The sequence below is a fragment of the Acartia tonsa genome, chromosome 3, assembly GCF_053477335.1.
Source record: "Acartia tonsa isolate MP-2025a chromosome 3, ASM5347733v1, whole genome shotgun sequence".
In the NCBI taxonomy this organism is placed as follows: Eukaryota; Metazoa; Arthropoda; class Copepoda; order Calanoida; family Acartiidae; genus Acartia; species Acartia tonsa.
Genome location: NC_137262.1, coordinates 51,249,817 through 51,264,578, shown reverse-complemented (window position 1 = coordinate 51,264,578; position 14,762 = coordinate 51,249,817). Strand labels below are relative to the sequence as shown.

The following is a 14,762-nucleotide window of genomic DNA, read 5'->3' as shown; positions in this document are numbered from 1 at the left end:
TTTTCTTACAAGATATGAATACCATTTCTTCAAAATGAATGGTTGATATCTCATGTACACATCTTCCTTTAATCAAGGAAGTATTAGGTGGTGAAAAACGATGGTGAGTACTTTGATATCAAAGACCTTTATCGGAGGTTCTTATTCTGTTTTTACATTTAAATACCATTTTCAAAATGAATGGATAATATCTCATGTAGGAATATTTAATTGTACAAGGAAGTATTAGGTGGTGAAAAACAATAACGAGTCCTTTGATATTTAAGACCTTTATCAAAGGTTCTTATTCTTACAAGATTATGATATTATTTCTTTAAAATAAATAGATGATTCTCATGTAGATAAATTTGATTAGACAAGGAAGTATTAGGTGGTGAAAAACGAAAGCGAGTACTTTGATATCAAAGGTACTTAATCAGCTACAAAATTTCAATTACCTTTCTCTAAAAAAGAATAAATAATTTCTCATGTATATACCTATATTTAATTGTACAAGGAAGTATTAGGTGGTGAAAAACAATAACAAGTACTTTGATATCAAAGACTTTATCAAAGGTTCTTTCTTTGATATCTTTTAAGGGAGAGTACAAATAATACAACGAAAGGGCTTATAGACATTTTAAAAAAATTAAAAGATATCTATTAAAGATGAAAATATCTAAAGTTGAAAATACAATGCTTTTAAATATCAAGGATTTTTCTTTAGTAAGAAAGGGTAGGTATATTTAAAAAAAATAGAAACTTAATTTCTCGTATTCATTCGAATCCGGTGGATAGGAACCGGTTCTCATCCATACGAAAAAACTATGTCTAGCATCATATTATATCCAGCTTTCTACGAATATAAAATTGTACAATCATAAGATTAAAACCAGTTTTTTTAGCCGGTGCCTTCGGCACCTCGGGGCTAAAAAAACTAGTTTTAATCTTATAATTGTACATTCTATATCCGCGGAAAGCCGTTTATAATACGATGCGAGAAATAACTATTATTAGTTTTGCCGTTTTTATTATGAATTTTTTAACCAAATATGAGAACCTAAAGGTAATCTACAACACTCTCTTTCCTCCAACACAAAAAAAACTACTCAAGTTATAGATTAAAATTATTGTCCTATCCCTTCTTTATTTGAGTTTTTAACTATTTTTTTTTTATTATTTTCATCTACATTTCCATATCAAGAAATATTTTAAGCCAGTTAAAACCCTAAACATAATAAAATTAAAAAATAATCAACACAGATATAATGTAAACTACTATTATTATCATTATTACGTAAACAAATTTACATTTTAGACCCCATACTAAGCAGAGGTGTAAAATTTATTTCAACAAGGACGACAAATCTATGTAAGCGAAGCTTAAAAGGTTGACTTACCTGTCACTTCATACAATAATAGTTATATATTGCATTACATCTTATTATAGATAGCTTTTAAGATTTCTATTTTAATATTCGGGGATGCTACACATGATTTTTCACTATCCAGCGAATATTAGTCGGTTTCGAAGCCATACTGAAAACCTAATTACTTAATTTAAGATATCATCCGGTAAATAAAATTAAAGCTAATTATAAAAGAAACAAAACTATAGAGCAATTTTCCCTTCGAAAAATAGCTTAAAACAAGCCCTAATCATAAGCAAACCTTGTCTGTAAATTGTCAGCCTTTTTCTGAAAATCTCTATGGAAAAGAATACTAACGGATTATATCAATTATAGAAGAGGTACGCGTTTAAAAACCTTATTATATGATTATATCTTTAGATGATCTAACTAGCTGTAAAATGTAATTGTTTTACCATGGAGAGGATTATCTTATTATGCCAACCAAACAAAAATAACACATATTTACATCAATTTTAACACTTTAAATAACCAAAATAAGTATTTCTTTTTTATTATAAACTGCAAAGTGTGTTCTATAAAACTTCTCTCACTCCGTAGATATGTAATTCATAAATTCCTAGCATATGAAGGCTCTGTATTCGAAGGTGGAAAGAAGAGTGCATAAAAAATAGCCTAAAACCATCATTGGAATCATTATGAAGCTTCTCTAAAATGAAGAACCCAATCGGTTCAATGGTTAGTTATATCTTAACGGATAAACAACTAAACAAAAAAAACTATTTCAACTTCTGAACAAAAGCACAAAAATAATCAAATTTGATTGAATGTTTTTTTGGCCAGCTAGGATTTAATTTTATTAACAATACTGTTTACAAGGATGAGTGAATAGGTCACCTGTAGGGGATAATATAATAACATACACTCTGGCACACAGATATAAGCCAAACATGGGGTTTAAAGCACAACAAGGCACAATAATAACAATTTAATAGTAGAATGAATTCAACTAAATTCTACTGTTATAATTATTCAAATACAAGACCTCAAAAATAATGTTAAATCTATTTCTATTTTTGAACAAAAGATTTAATCCCAACATGTTATAATATTATATTCGTATAATAAAGGTATAGAACTGTAGTATTATATACAAGTAAACACCGTTAACCTATAGTTCTCGTTTTTGAGGTGTTTTTTCACAGTATTTAAAATCTTATTTTTTCTGTTTTTCAAAAGTTCATATTAAGTAAAATTACAATGCATAATAAGCTGACATAAATTAATCTACACAGAATATAAGTATGCCAATTTAATGGTTAGTTACAGATACATATTTTGATGTATTTCCATTTTTTAAAAATACCATTTCAAAAGAATAGGACAACTCGATCACGTTAAGAGAAAATAATCCTTATTAAAAGGACTAAAATATATATATGCTGCAAATTAATATTTTTAGCGACATTATAAGAAATATTTTGTCAATTTTTAGCTCACACCAGTCAAATTCTGGATAATACCATTTACAATAGAAATATACTATGACATCAAATTGGTTAAAATATTGAAAAAATATTACCTTAGTAGTGTCTGATCTCACAAACGGCTAAAACTACTACTCAAGGGCAGGTTTTATTTTATTTTATAGTGGGTAGGTATCTTCAAATATTTTCACTTTCTCATTTTTTGCTCAAAGAAAAGCTTAATATAAATAAAAAATAAACTTCGTTTAAATGCAGATATTGTATAATAGAATTTATATTAATATAATATGCGGATGTTTTGCTTCGGCATATGATACATACCAATCGTGTCCATGGAAAATAATTTATCGATAGTTGCCCTTCCCCTTCTAAGTTAAACAAAAAGACTGGTTTAAAATTTAGTTTTGTCCCTAATCTCTAAATTTGAATAATTGTGTTGTAGCTAGAAGTATTGTTCATCATAAGAGATTCTATATTTGACATGGATACAGTGATAAGTAAATGTAAAATATCAAACGTTGAGAGGCTTCTAATTTAGGTTTACTTCCGTAAAATAGGAATAAAAGCAATTAAAACGAAAGAAAAAAATATAACTATAATGGATCCTTTGAATGGATATTAAAAAATAAGAGGATATTGTGACAGGTTAAAAGTTGTCGATAATTTAGGTTGCTATCTTGGACATTTATTGGTCAGTTAGTTCATCCGGTAGGAGGGAGGGAGATGAGGTAAAGGGGGAGTATTGGGGGAATTGTTATTATAGCCAGCTACAAGTTTCACTTTATTACAAACAAGATCATCTGGTGTAAGATCCAAGTGATAAATTTTTTACCTTTTGATACAAAAGCCTTTTCTCCTTCATTATTTTTCAATCCGCAGACAACAATTTCTTTTCCAATTGACTTATCCCCTTATGCCTGTGTGTCTACTATTATATTCTATTTTGATCGTAATCTGTGATATTATTTCGACATTGTCATAAATTCAACAATTCAAAATAATAATATTCATGTCAACGAGAATAAATGATTTCGAATTGAATCATCACTTACATAAACATTTTCTGATAGCGCAGCTACTCTATAACAAGGATATGTCCGTACGTCGCTACGTTATAGATTTGAAAAAAATTATCAAAATTTCCTTGGTTACTAACGGATTATAATTATTGGTTGCTTATGTTTTAAAGATACGCTATCCTACTTAAGCATTAAATGTCATATTCAGAGCTTTATTGACTGTACCTACAAAATCTACTTTAAGGTTGATAGATTGTATCAAAAAATTCTAATCAGTATATTTCTATTATTAATATTTTTAAAAATCTTGTTATTGCTGCCCTACTTATGAACATAGTTATCCTTGTTAAATCAAAGTAAAATAGATAGAGCAACAATTAATTGTTTGAATATCAAAAGTTGGGAATAGTCCCTTTCGTGGCAACGCCCCTTTAGGGGCGATTCGTATTATTTAAATGGCTTTTAATTGTTTTTTTTTAGGTTAGAATAGGTTATATTGGGTTAGGTGATTGCCCCGCAGGTTTAGGCAATTGGCCCCGCAAGGTTAGACCCCCCCGAAGGGGCTAGAAATAAGAGAAAAGCTACCGTGAAAATACGAGGAATCTAACCTTAAGGGTCGTTGCCACGAAAGGGACTATACCCCAAAAGTTTGTTAGCTTAACTTTTACATAATATTTATTTTGTGCATTTCAATATTTAAATCCCCTCATTTCCTTATTAAAACAGAAAATATGTTTATAATTATTTCATTAATTTTAAGGTTAAAAAGGTATTTAAGTATTTTTTTACATAAGAAGAACCACAATGACAATCGATATAATATTACTTCAATGTACTCTAATAAAGTAATAAATGCAGCTGGCTATAATAACGATACCCCCAATTACCCTATTCTCTACCCTACTACTGGATGGACGATCTGACCAATAAGTTGGGTCCATGTTAGCAACCTAACTAGACGACAAATTTTCCCCTGTCAATATATCCTTGAATATTCTATATCCATTACAATGCAGGCAAACAAGGTTTTTTTTATTAAAGCTGTTATTGTCAATAAATCATTTAATATGATATTTTCGTTGGGTACCTCCTTAAGGTTTAGACAATATATCTATAATACAAAGTAGAACGATGTTTGTTTGTCTGTCTGTCTGTTTGTTTGTAGCGAAGGATCTCGCTAACCGCTGAACCGATTGGGTTCTCCTTTACAGGGTAGCTTCTCATAGGTCCCGGGAAGGTATATAACTATTTTCTTGGAGGGGGGGTGGGGGGGGGGACACCCCTAACTCCCCCTCCAAATTTTTTTTAATTTTTTAATTTTCTTTAAAATCTATAACACGAAAAATTAGTTTGATGAAACCTCTTGGGACAAAGCCCCTAGTGGCTAGGGGCGAAGCCGCTAGTTACATATAATTTAAACCAACTTTAAGGCATAACAATAATTTTATCACAGTATTCAGGTGCACGGACAAGCAATAGCTATAGTGCAGCTTCGCTCCACATGGTAAAATTATCAAAATCGCTGCTACTCTACAACTACTAAAATCTATAATACAAAGTAGAATGATGTCTGTCCGTCCCTTAAGATCTCGGCAACCACTGAACTGATTGGATTCAACTCTTAAAGGAATATACCTAGGGTCTTGTGGTGATTTTAGTCTATTTTCTTGGGGGTGGGACACCCCCAACCTCCCTAAAAACAACCCTCCCCTTCAATTTAAAAAAAAAATTTTGGCATATATTTTGCGAATTGCCATTTATTCGCGAAAATTTGCGACACATTCACAATTTTTTCAGCTGGGTAGGTAATAGAAAATGTTATGATTCCCATACTCACATCATTTTTTTTAGGCACGTACATAATGTTTTTTTTTTAATTACCTCTTGGTTCAAAGCCGCTAGTAATGTATAATACGCCATAATAAGTATTACAGCTAAAAAATAATTTTTAAACGGTTTCTTTTAAAAACGGCTTTAATTACAAGCACATCTACCCTATAATTATGTCACAAACATTTAGTAATATCCGTTTCAATCTGTTTATTTGTTGTCATTCATTTGAAATAAAGATATTAAAACTTAAAAGACTTTGTTTGTGTTGCTCTATAATTATTATCAATCACATATCTTGAATTTTCCTCAGGGGCATATTATTGACCATTCATAGAAATTAAAATTTGATGAATATGTTTATTTTTTTTTAGTTTGACACCATTCAAAAAGACCCGAAAACCTTGTATGCTAAGCGCCAAGGCTTGCCTTCACACTTATGTGTAGATATATCATTAATAAGTTGTTTATTTCAATGTAATAAACAAAAATAATCAAAGCTATCCACAACTAAAGTGTCCAAGCATTTTCGCAGATTTTTTGCAACATTAGCAAATATTTTAAAGTTTAGTTTTACTGTTAGCAATATATTCAGTTTAACTAATATCGCAGCAATGACAAATGACCAATGATAGGCCAGTATACATTTTAATGAAGGCCAGAATGATATCCTTTTTTAAAGGCACTATAAAAAACTACTGCCTATTAAATAAACTTATCAGCGGATATATATGAACACCCTTCATTTAACCTGTAAATATATATGAATGGATCGGCTTAAATTTTAATTTGGTGTCCGTATAATTCTACCAAAATTTGTATCGCAAATTAGAAAATATCTTCCTAACTTACTTGTGTAAATTAGATTAGATTAAGATGGTCATTGCTTACTTACATATTCTTTTATAATTGGTATAGTGTCGATATTTACTTACTTATTTATAACATTCAAATGATAAAAGTCTACATTGACCTCAAAACGCAATTCTGATAATGTAACTATGACATGGCTAATATTAAAATCGACTAAATACTAACAGGGTTATCTTGTTATTAAAATGTTACCTTAGTTTGTCAATTTTCCTCTAATTAATTTATAAAAATTTAAAAAATTACATAATCTTTACTGTTTTACTTGTCCACTGTTGGTCGGTGCCACCTATAATGCAATGTTTTTGTCAAAATAATGGTTAGATCAGAGAGAAGCCGCATCATGTTATTAAAATTCTAATTTTAGATGAAATTAACTTGCCTGTAACAGTAAATACTAAATTATGTAACAAGGATTAAAATATCCATTAAGGCGAAGCTATACAAGTCTAGATAAAAATTAACATTTTCCTTATTAAAACTTAAAATATTGAAATATATGTATATGAATATGTAATGGTATTTGGAAAAGTAGTAATGACTGATAAACTATCGACCGACAATATTAAGGCTTATTTGACTCATATGCAGTCGAAATTATGATTTTAATTATTAAAAGAATCTAGCACAATGCTATTCTCATGATGAAATTATGACTATATTCTTATTTTTATGAAGTACATTGACATTTTTTACTAAATCAAATTAAATAAAAGATTAAAATGCAGAAACTAAGGCTGTGCTATTTATTTTATAGTTACCAATGGACATGAGAACATATCCTTAATTTATAAATGCTTTGCTCTTATCAATGACCAACCAATAGCAAAGCCATTATTGCTTCATTCTCCTAATTATAATATAATTAAAGGGTTAGTATTGAAATAAAAATTCCTTAATTCATGAAACACTTTATAATTTAAAAAAATTTTAGCAAATTTTATATATGATATTTTTATATAATTGCATAAAATCCATTTCATACGTTTCTTTTATACATTTGAATAAAATGTACTTAAAAGAGAATTTTTTTAATTGTTGAATTTTACATCGTAAGAATTTTAAACAGGTTTAATGTTAGGAGTACAGCCACTCTTTAATTTTTTATATAATTCATGTCTTATTCCAGGAATGTTTTTTTATATTCGGTTCCGAAGATAATATCCGCTGGATTAGAACCGGTTCTCAGCCATATTGAAAAAATGTATAGTATCATATTACAGACAATTTTCCATTTTAATATCCGCGTTAAGCTTCTGTAATAATATAATGCGATAAATATCTATTATGCCCCAAATTGTCATGATAAAATGCGTCAAATTAATTGAAGGTCAAAGTCTTATTTCCTGTTTTATATTTAGGTTGACCTACATAGCCAGGAAGTCTGATAGTTGGATATATAGACCAGACAATCACATTACAAATAGAATAGGAAGTACAAATATAGAAAAAGGGACACTTCAAATTCTTGGTTTTGATTAGTATCTAGGAATCAATAAGCGTATTTAAATATTAAATATTGACAATGGAATTAATAAAAAAAAAGTACGGACGTACTGTCGTACAGATGAGTTAATATAATTGAGTATCTGCGCTTCTGAACGTAATTTCTACTGTAAAGGATTGTTATTCTGAAACCGATTTATATCCGCTGGATTAGAACTAGTTCTCAACCAAACTGTATAGCATCAATAACAGACAATTTTCAACGAATATTTTTAAAAAAATTATAACAATAAAACCAGTTAGGACCCTCGAGGGTAACAAAACTGGTTTAAATCTAACATTTTAAATTTTTGATATCCGCGGAAATCTGTCTATAAAACGATGCGATAAATAACTAGTGGATTACAAAATAGTAAAAAAAAATATTTTTTTTCAACAATAAATTTAAGATCTAAAGATTCTTTTAAATAAAGGCGAGAAATCTAACAAGCAGATAACTTATCAAGAAAAAATTCAATGATAAAATGTTATATTTGTTCAAAATATTTTGATACATTTTTGTAAGTTAAGGTCAACATTGCATTGCTAAGATAAGTTATCAAAAATCATTATTTTTAACCTTAAATTTTTAATAACTGTAAAATATTTTTTATATCACATGAACAGAACAATTTTCTTTTCTTTAGTAACTTAACTATTTTATCAAAATGGTCTGTCCGTCTGTGGCAATCCCCGTTAACTAGAAAATTTTTTCGTTTGTATATACAGATTTAAAACATTTCAAGATCTTATTTCAAAGCCTGGAATAGTTATTTACCGCATTCTGGTATAGACAGCTTTTCGCGTATATTGAAATATAAGATTAAAACCAGTTTTTGTAGCCCCGAGGGGCCAAAGGTACGGTCTAACAAAACTAGTATTAATTCCATGATTCTTATTTTAATTTTCGTGGAAAATCAACTGTAATACGATGCTTTACATGATTTTTTGGTATGGCCGAAAACCTGTTCTAATCCAGAAGATATTAATCAGCCATACTTTAAAAACTTTACTACGATACGATTCTTATATAATTTTAAAAAATATATATATTATTATTGCTAGGCTACTTATGAACATAATTTTACTTGTTTTTTTTTAATGTTTATATCTGCTACGCGTGGCATGTCCTAATTTGAGTGAAATATCAGATATCCAATAATTACAACAAAACAAGGATGACAACATCCATAAAAGCGAAGCACTGAAGCGGTAGGACAAACGGACATTAACACTTGTATAGTATCTGAACGGAAAAATCGGAACATAAATGTATAAATGTCGAATCAAAATTGTAGGTAAATTTGTTGAAAAACTGCTTAAAAACAGGATAATGTTTATGGACATACTTACATTTTTGGACTTGATTATAGAGTTGCTTCGCTTATAATATTGTTCTTTGTTGTCCCAGGAATCAATATACTAAAAATCAGATCAAACGGATAATTAAAACACTTGAAAATTTGTTGTTAAAAAAGTAGAAAAATCAACATGTTTAAAATGGACGTACGGACATTCTGGTAATGCTTATAGAGTTGCTACGCTTTCTAAATCGTACCCAACTACTACAGGAATCATCATGCAAAGTTTGAAATCGATAGGACAATTCTAACATGCCTAAATTAACGAATAAAAGCTATCTATCTCGGACGGACGGACGGACGGACGTACGGACGGACGGACGGACCGACCCTAATTATAGAAAAGCTTCGCTTTTAAAAAGAAAAACAAGACGTCCTGGCTTTTTAAGTTCTCTAGCATTCTCTGTCAGGGATCTAAAGGGATAAAACTATGGCCGATAAATTGATGTACATTCCCAATTATGATAGAAAAAATAACGCCTTCTGTTGATTATAATTAGTGGTTGAATCGTTTGAACACTCAAAATTTACTAAAGTCTCTGACTCTTTCTCTATACTTAGGATTTGCCCGAAAAATATAGCTCTGATCGAAAATTTAGGTTTCATAGAATCGTCATATAGTTTTCAAATCTTTAATTAATATTCATGTAACAATGTGGTAAAATCGTTATCATATATAGCTTTCTTTTACAGGATAAAATATATTCGACTTTCAAATAGTCATTCATTGAACGATTTGGGATAAGATTGGTACATAAAATTACGATATGTTATGCTTTTTTATCATCCTTGTTTTCCAAGAAGTAGATGCGGGGATGCCTTTTATTTGTCCCAAAACCGGATACTTATTAATCCAACAAAGTGATAAGATAACTAATTTGATTTAATCAGATGAAATCATAATAGTAAAGCATCAAGTAAAATCTATAGAAAGGGGGTGGTCTTCTAATACTTAAGGATGTCTTGATTGTTTGTAATGAATGGAAGTAAACTTAATAAAGTTTAAATTAACCTAAATAAGTCTGAAGCTTCCGGATTTAATACTTTTGGGAGGTAATCATTATATTACTTGTTGGTGCAATAATTAAAACACTTTCCACTTTTTCTTACATTTCTTCTAATCTTCGCCAAATTCAAGACGTTGAAACCCCCCCTAAACAATTTCCAAATATCAAGATGGATGGTTGATTTTAATCTGGTCTGATCTAGTTGTCTCTGTTAGGTGAAATATTGGTCAGATAAGGAAGAGGGAGGGAAAATTGCGTTGGATTACACTCAAGTTTTTAAGTTCGTGTGAAATGGTGGATTAACTGTCCCATAACCCTTTCTACTCCTCCCCTATCCCACTATCTATCTATCTCCCTTTCCCCAAACCATGCTTTTTTTTTAATACCCTTTCCCCACCTTTACTTCTCCACCTTTTATTATGCCCCCCCCCCCTCCCATCTTCTAACCATTACGAACAACACCAATGAGCGGTCAGTTCGACCATTATTGTTAACAGGGAGGTGCGACAAGGAGAAAGGGGTGATTGGGTTGCGGACAGAGGGGGATGGGGGAGTAATGGGTCAAACTGTAAATAGATAGTTATAATACAGGTTTATGCAATTCAATTCATCAGTTCCACTATTCAGTTCATCAAGTGAACACATACCAAGGTTATCCCAACCTTTATTAGTGCTTTATACAAATTTAACTTAAATTTAAAAACAAAACTTACAATGGCGGAAACAATGCGCCAAACTCAAATTGAACTGCGCACCAACACCGAGCTTGTGAGCCACGGCTCCGGCCTCCGCTCCTGGCTGATCTCCGTGCAGACCGTTATGTCCGGTCAGGCTGTCCAGATGGCGTCCGTCGCCTCCAGCCTCGAGATTGTAGTGCCTGCCAGCCACAGTCAACAGCTGGATATTGAATTTCTCGGCCAGGTTGACGCTAGCATTGCTGTCTACCGCCTGGATGAACTTAAACCAACTTGTGATAAAATTTTGCAGCAGCTGAAAGTAAAGCTTATGCCCAAGTTTAGCTCTGAAGTGTATAATTTCTACATGCTTGACGATGTTCTATGTGGTCTGGTTGGCAAGAAATATTTGCTTCACCCCAAATATGTGATTTCTCTTATCCTTGCCTACGCCAAGCAACACAAACTTCTTACCGACAAATTTATCATCTGTGATTCTTTTCTTTCAACACTTTTCGGCGGCGTCCAGTGGGTTAAAATCAAAAGCCTTTGGAGCCAGATTTTGAAGCTTATTAGTCCGTACACCGCACAGCCCCTTCTTGCTCCTTTCCAGCTTGCCAGTGTGTCCTACAGCCCTGAGAGGCCCGCCAGCCCTGCGGAGTCATTGGAGTCCAGGTTGAACGTTAGCGTTGATGAGAAGAGTGAGCTGTACCCCGGTGACTGGCCAACAGCCGCCAAGTCCAACAAGTTGAAAAGAACCGAATCTACCCCTTGTATTCCTGCCAGTCCCAGCGGCCAAAAGGCGGCTGCTACATCCAAGCGCAGCCTTAAGAGACACAAAACTTTGTAGTACAATTACAATTTTCCATAATTTTTCCTAATTTTCAACAAATAAGATACATTCAGCATATATAGAGATATATTTATATCAATTGTATAATGAAATTTGAATAGTGGATAACTTTTATGATATTTAATCTAGATCTAATAAATTATAAAATAACATATACATTTGTTTTTTCATTTATATATTATTTTTTGTGCGTATAAATTGGTATGATTTAATGGTATTTTTTACCTGTATTATTAAGAATAACGTTTATTACGACTTACCTAAAACGAAAAAGATGGTTATTCATAGAAAATTCTAGATTTTTTTCATTGAAAAATTGAGTATATTTATATATTGATAAGAGGTTTCGTGATTATTTTATCTTGTTTAAAAATAAAGACTAAGCTACTCTATATAATACTTCATCCGTACCGGTTAAGACCAGATTATACAGTATGGCTTCTAAACCGATTTATATTCAAATCGGTTATCAGTCATACTAAAAATTCGTGTATGGTATTATAGATAATTTTGTTTGATACCAGTTTTGTTAAAATTATCGTTTTATCATTCACAGAAAGCAATATGATGCGATAAATAAATATTACAGGTTAGCTTCTCGAAAAAAAAGGGTATTTCCGTCGCTAGTTTACCTTTAGGGTTTTAAAAAAATTATAAAAGATTTCAAATTTTAATTTAAAAATTTTTTTTAAATCAAAAAAATCCTGATATAATGTTTCTCCCAGCTGGCTAATATAACGACAGTCCCCTTCCCTTGACCATGGATTTACGTATTTACCAATATCTGAGGACTTTATTATCGGCTTCACCCCTAGCTTTGCCCCAAGAGGTAATTTAAAAAAATGTAGTTCATGTCGTTCATCTTCGTTATCTCCACAATAAAAAAATGAGGGGGATTTTTTTTATTTTTGGAGGTGTAGGAGGTGTCCCACGACCCAATAAAATAGCCTAAAACCACCACAGGACCAGTAGGTATATTCCCTAAAGAGTAGAATCCGATCGGTTTAGTAGTTACCGAGATCTTAAGGGACAGACAGAAGGACAGACATCAAGCTACTTTGTGTTATAGATATAACATATTATTTACAAACATAATAAAAACCCAGACAGTAAAAATTTTCCGTGCATTTATAATTACAGCAACATAAACCAGTTCATAAATGTAATAATGCGCAAAACACGGGATTCTCGTAAAATTGAGTAATACGCTTTTTGTTAGTTTTGATATAAGCGTCGACTAATGAAAGCTGATGCATAGATATACAAGTTTTGGTTTATTTTAATATATGGACGATACAGAAGTTTTTACTATGGCAAGAAAAACTGTTTTGCTTCAAATATTCGCTATTTAAAGTGTAAAATTTATTGGTCACATTTATTTTACATATAAATGTTGTAATTGTTCTCAAAAATAAAAAGTATAAATAATTCACTCCCTCGGGGGCTCCATGTACCCAATGTAACCTAACCTAAGATAATATAATAACACACGAAAATTCCCCCCTCCTTTCCAATAATTGTCTGTTTCTGTAGTCGCTAGGGACTTCAATGGAAACTGGTTAAGTTGAAAGTTTGATTCAAAATAGTTTTTCTTGCATAAACAGATCTCTAGATTTTAATTGGTTCGTAAAAGTGAATAAAAAATAATTAACAATGAAGCTCTTGTAGTCATTATATCATATTTTTCACTTGTATTGAAATCTAAAATTTTTTCCTTACTACTTTTTGTGCATCAGTTATTTGTGTTCTAGTCACGCTACAGGTGCATGATAACAATATTACCATTTTAACCTGACAACTTACATGATACATACACGTAATTATAGAGCAGTTTTGAAAAAATAATAATAAAATCATAAATGTAATAATAACAAGTAAATCCCCCCCCCAAAAAAAAAATTCTGTCATTTTGTACATTAAAACAAATGGATATATAATTAGTTGGATGTTGCACTAGATTTTCATGTTCTTTAATATAGTAAAACTCGCACCATCTATACCCCATACACACTCTTCCTACCGGATGAACGAACTGCCCAATAAATGAGTTACATGTTGGCAACCTTAATTGACAACAATTTAACCCCTGTCTTAATATCCACGTATATTTTAAATCCATTTTATTACATAAATTTGAAAATAAAATGAATAAGTTGAGTGATTTTTTTCTTATTTTTTTTCATGAAATATTAAATTTCCACTGAATATGATAATAAATCACCTAAAACCAACATTGTAAATGTACAAATAAAACAGACATTTAACTATGTTTGCTTAAATTTGCAATAGAATTTACTTTTAATTAATTTTTAGGTTAGTTCACATAATTGATTTTTAAAATAGAACATTTAGTTGAAGCTATTCTAAAGTCAATCTAGTATGTCTGTCTGTAAGATTTTTGTGTGTGTGTTATTAAAGACTCCAGGCTTCGTTGCTTGCCCTAAGGGGCTTCAACTCATGAGTGAATAGGGAGTAAACCATTATCAATATCTGATAAAAAACAAGGGGGGGGGGGGGAGGCGGGTGTTATGATGAATTGAAAATGCAAAAAAGAGGTTTAGATCTCACAATGGATACATTATTATTTGGATCTTACACCAGATGTTTATAAAAAAGTGACACTTGCAGCTGGCTAAAATACCCAGTGCAATCCACTTCCTTTACCCCATCCCATCTCCTACTAAATACTAACTGATCAATAAATGAGTTCCATTTTAACAATTGACGAATTTTTTTTTTTTCCTGTCTTAATATCTACATTATATTATATTCTACAACATCCGTTAATCTAACTAAGTTTAAAATTTGAAAATTACAGGTTAAGCCA

The 14,762-nt window shown here is 31.0% G+C and overlaps 1 protein-coding gene across 10 annotated transcripts in view; it reads right to left on the bottom strand.

Annotated features, from left to right (window-relative positions):
- The window catches only part of LOC145314526 (uncharacterized), a 330,684-nt gene that overhangs the window by 85,911 nt on the left and 230,011 nt on the right, over positions 1-14,762 (bottom strand). The gene's annotated exons all lie outside the window — the stretch shown is intronic.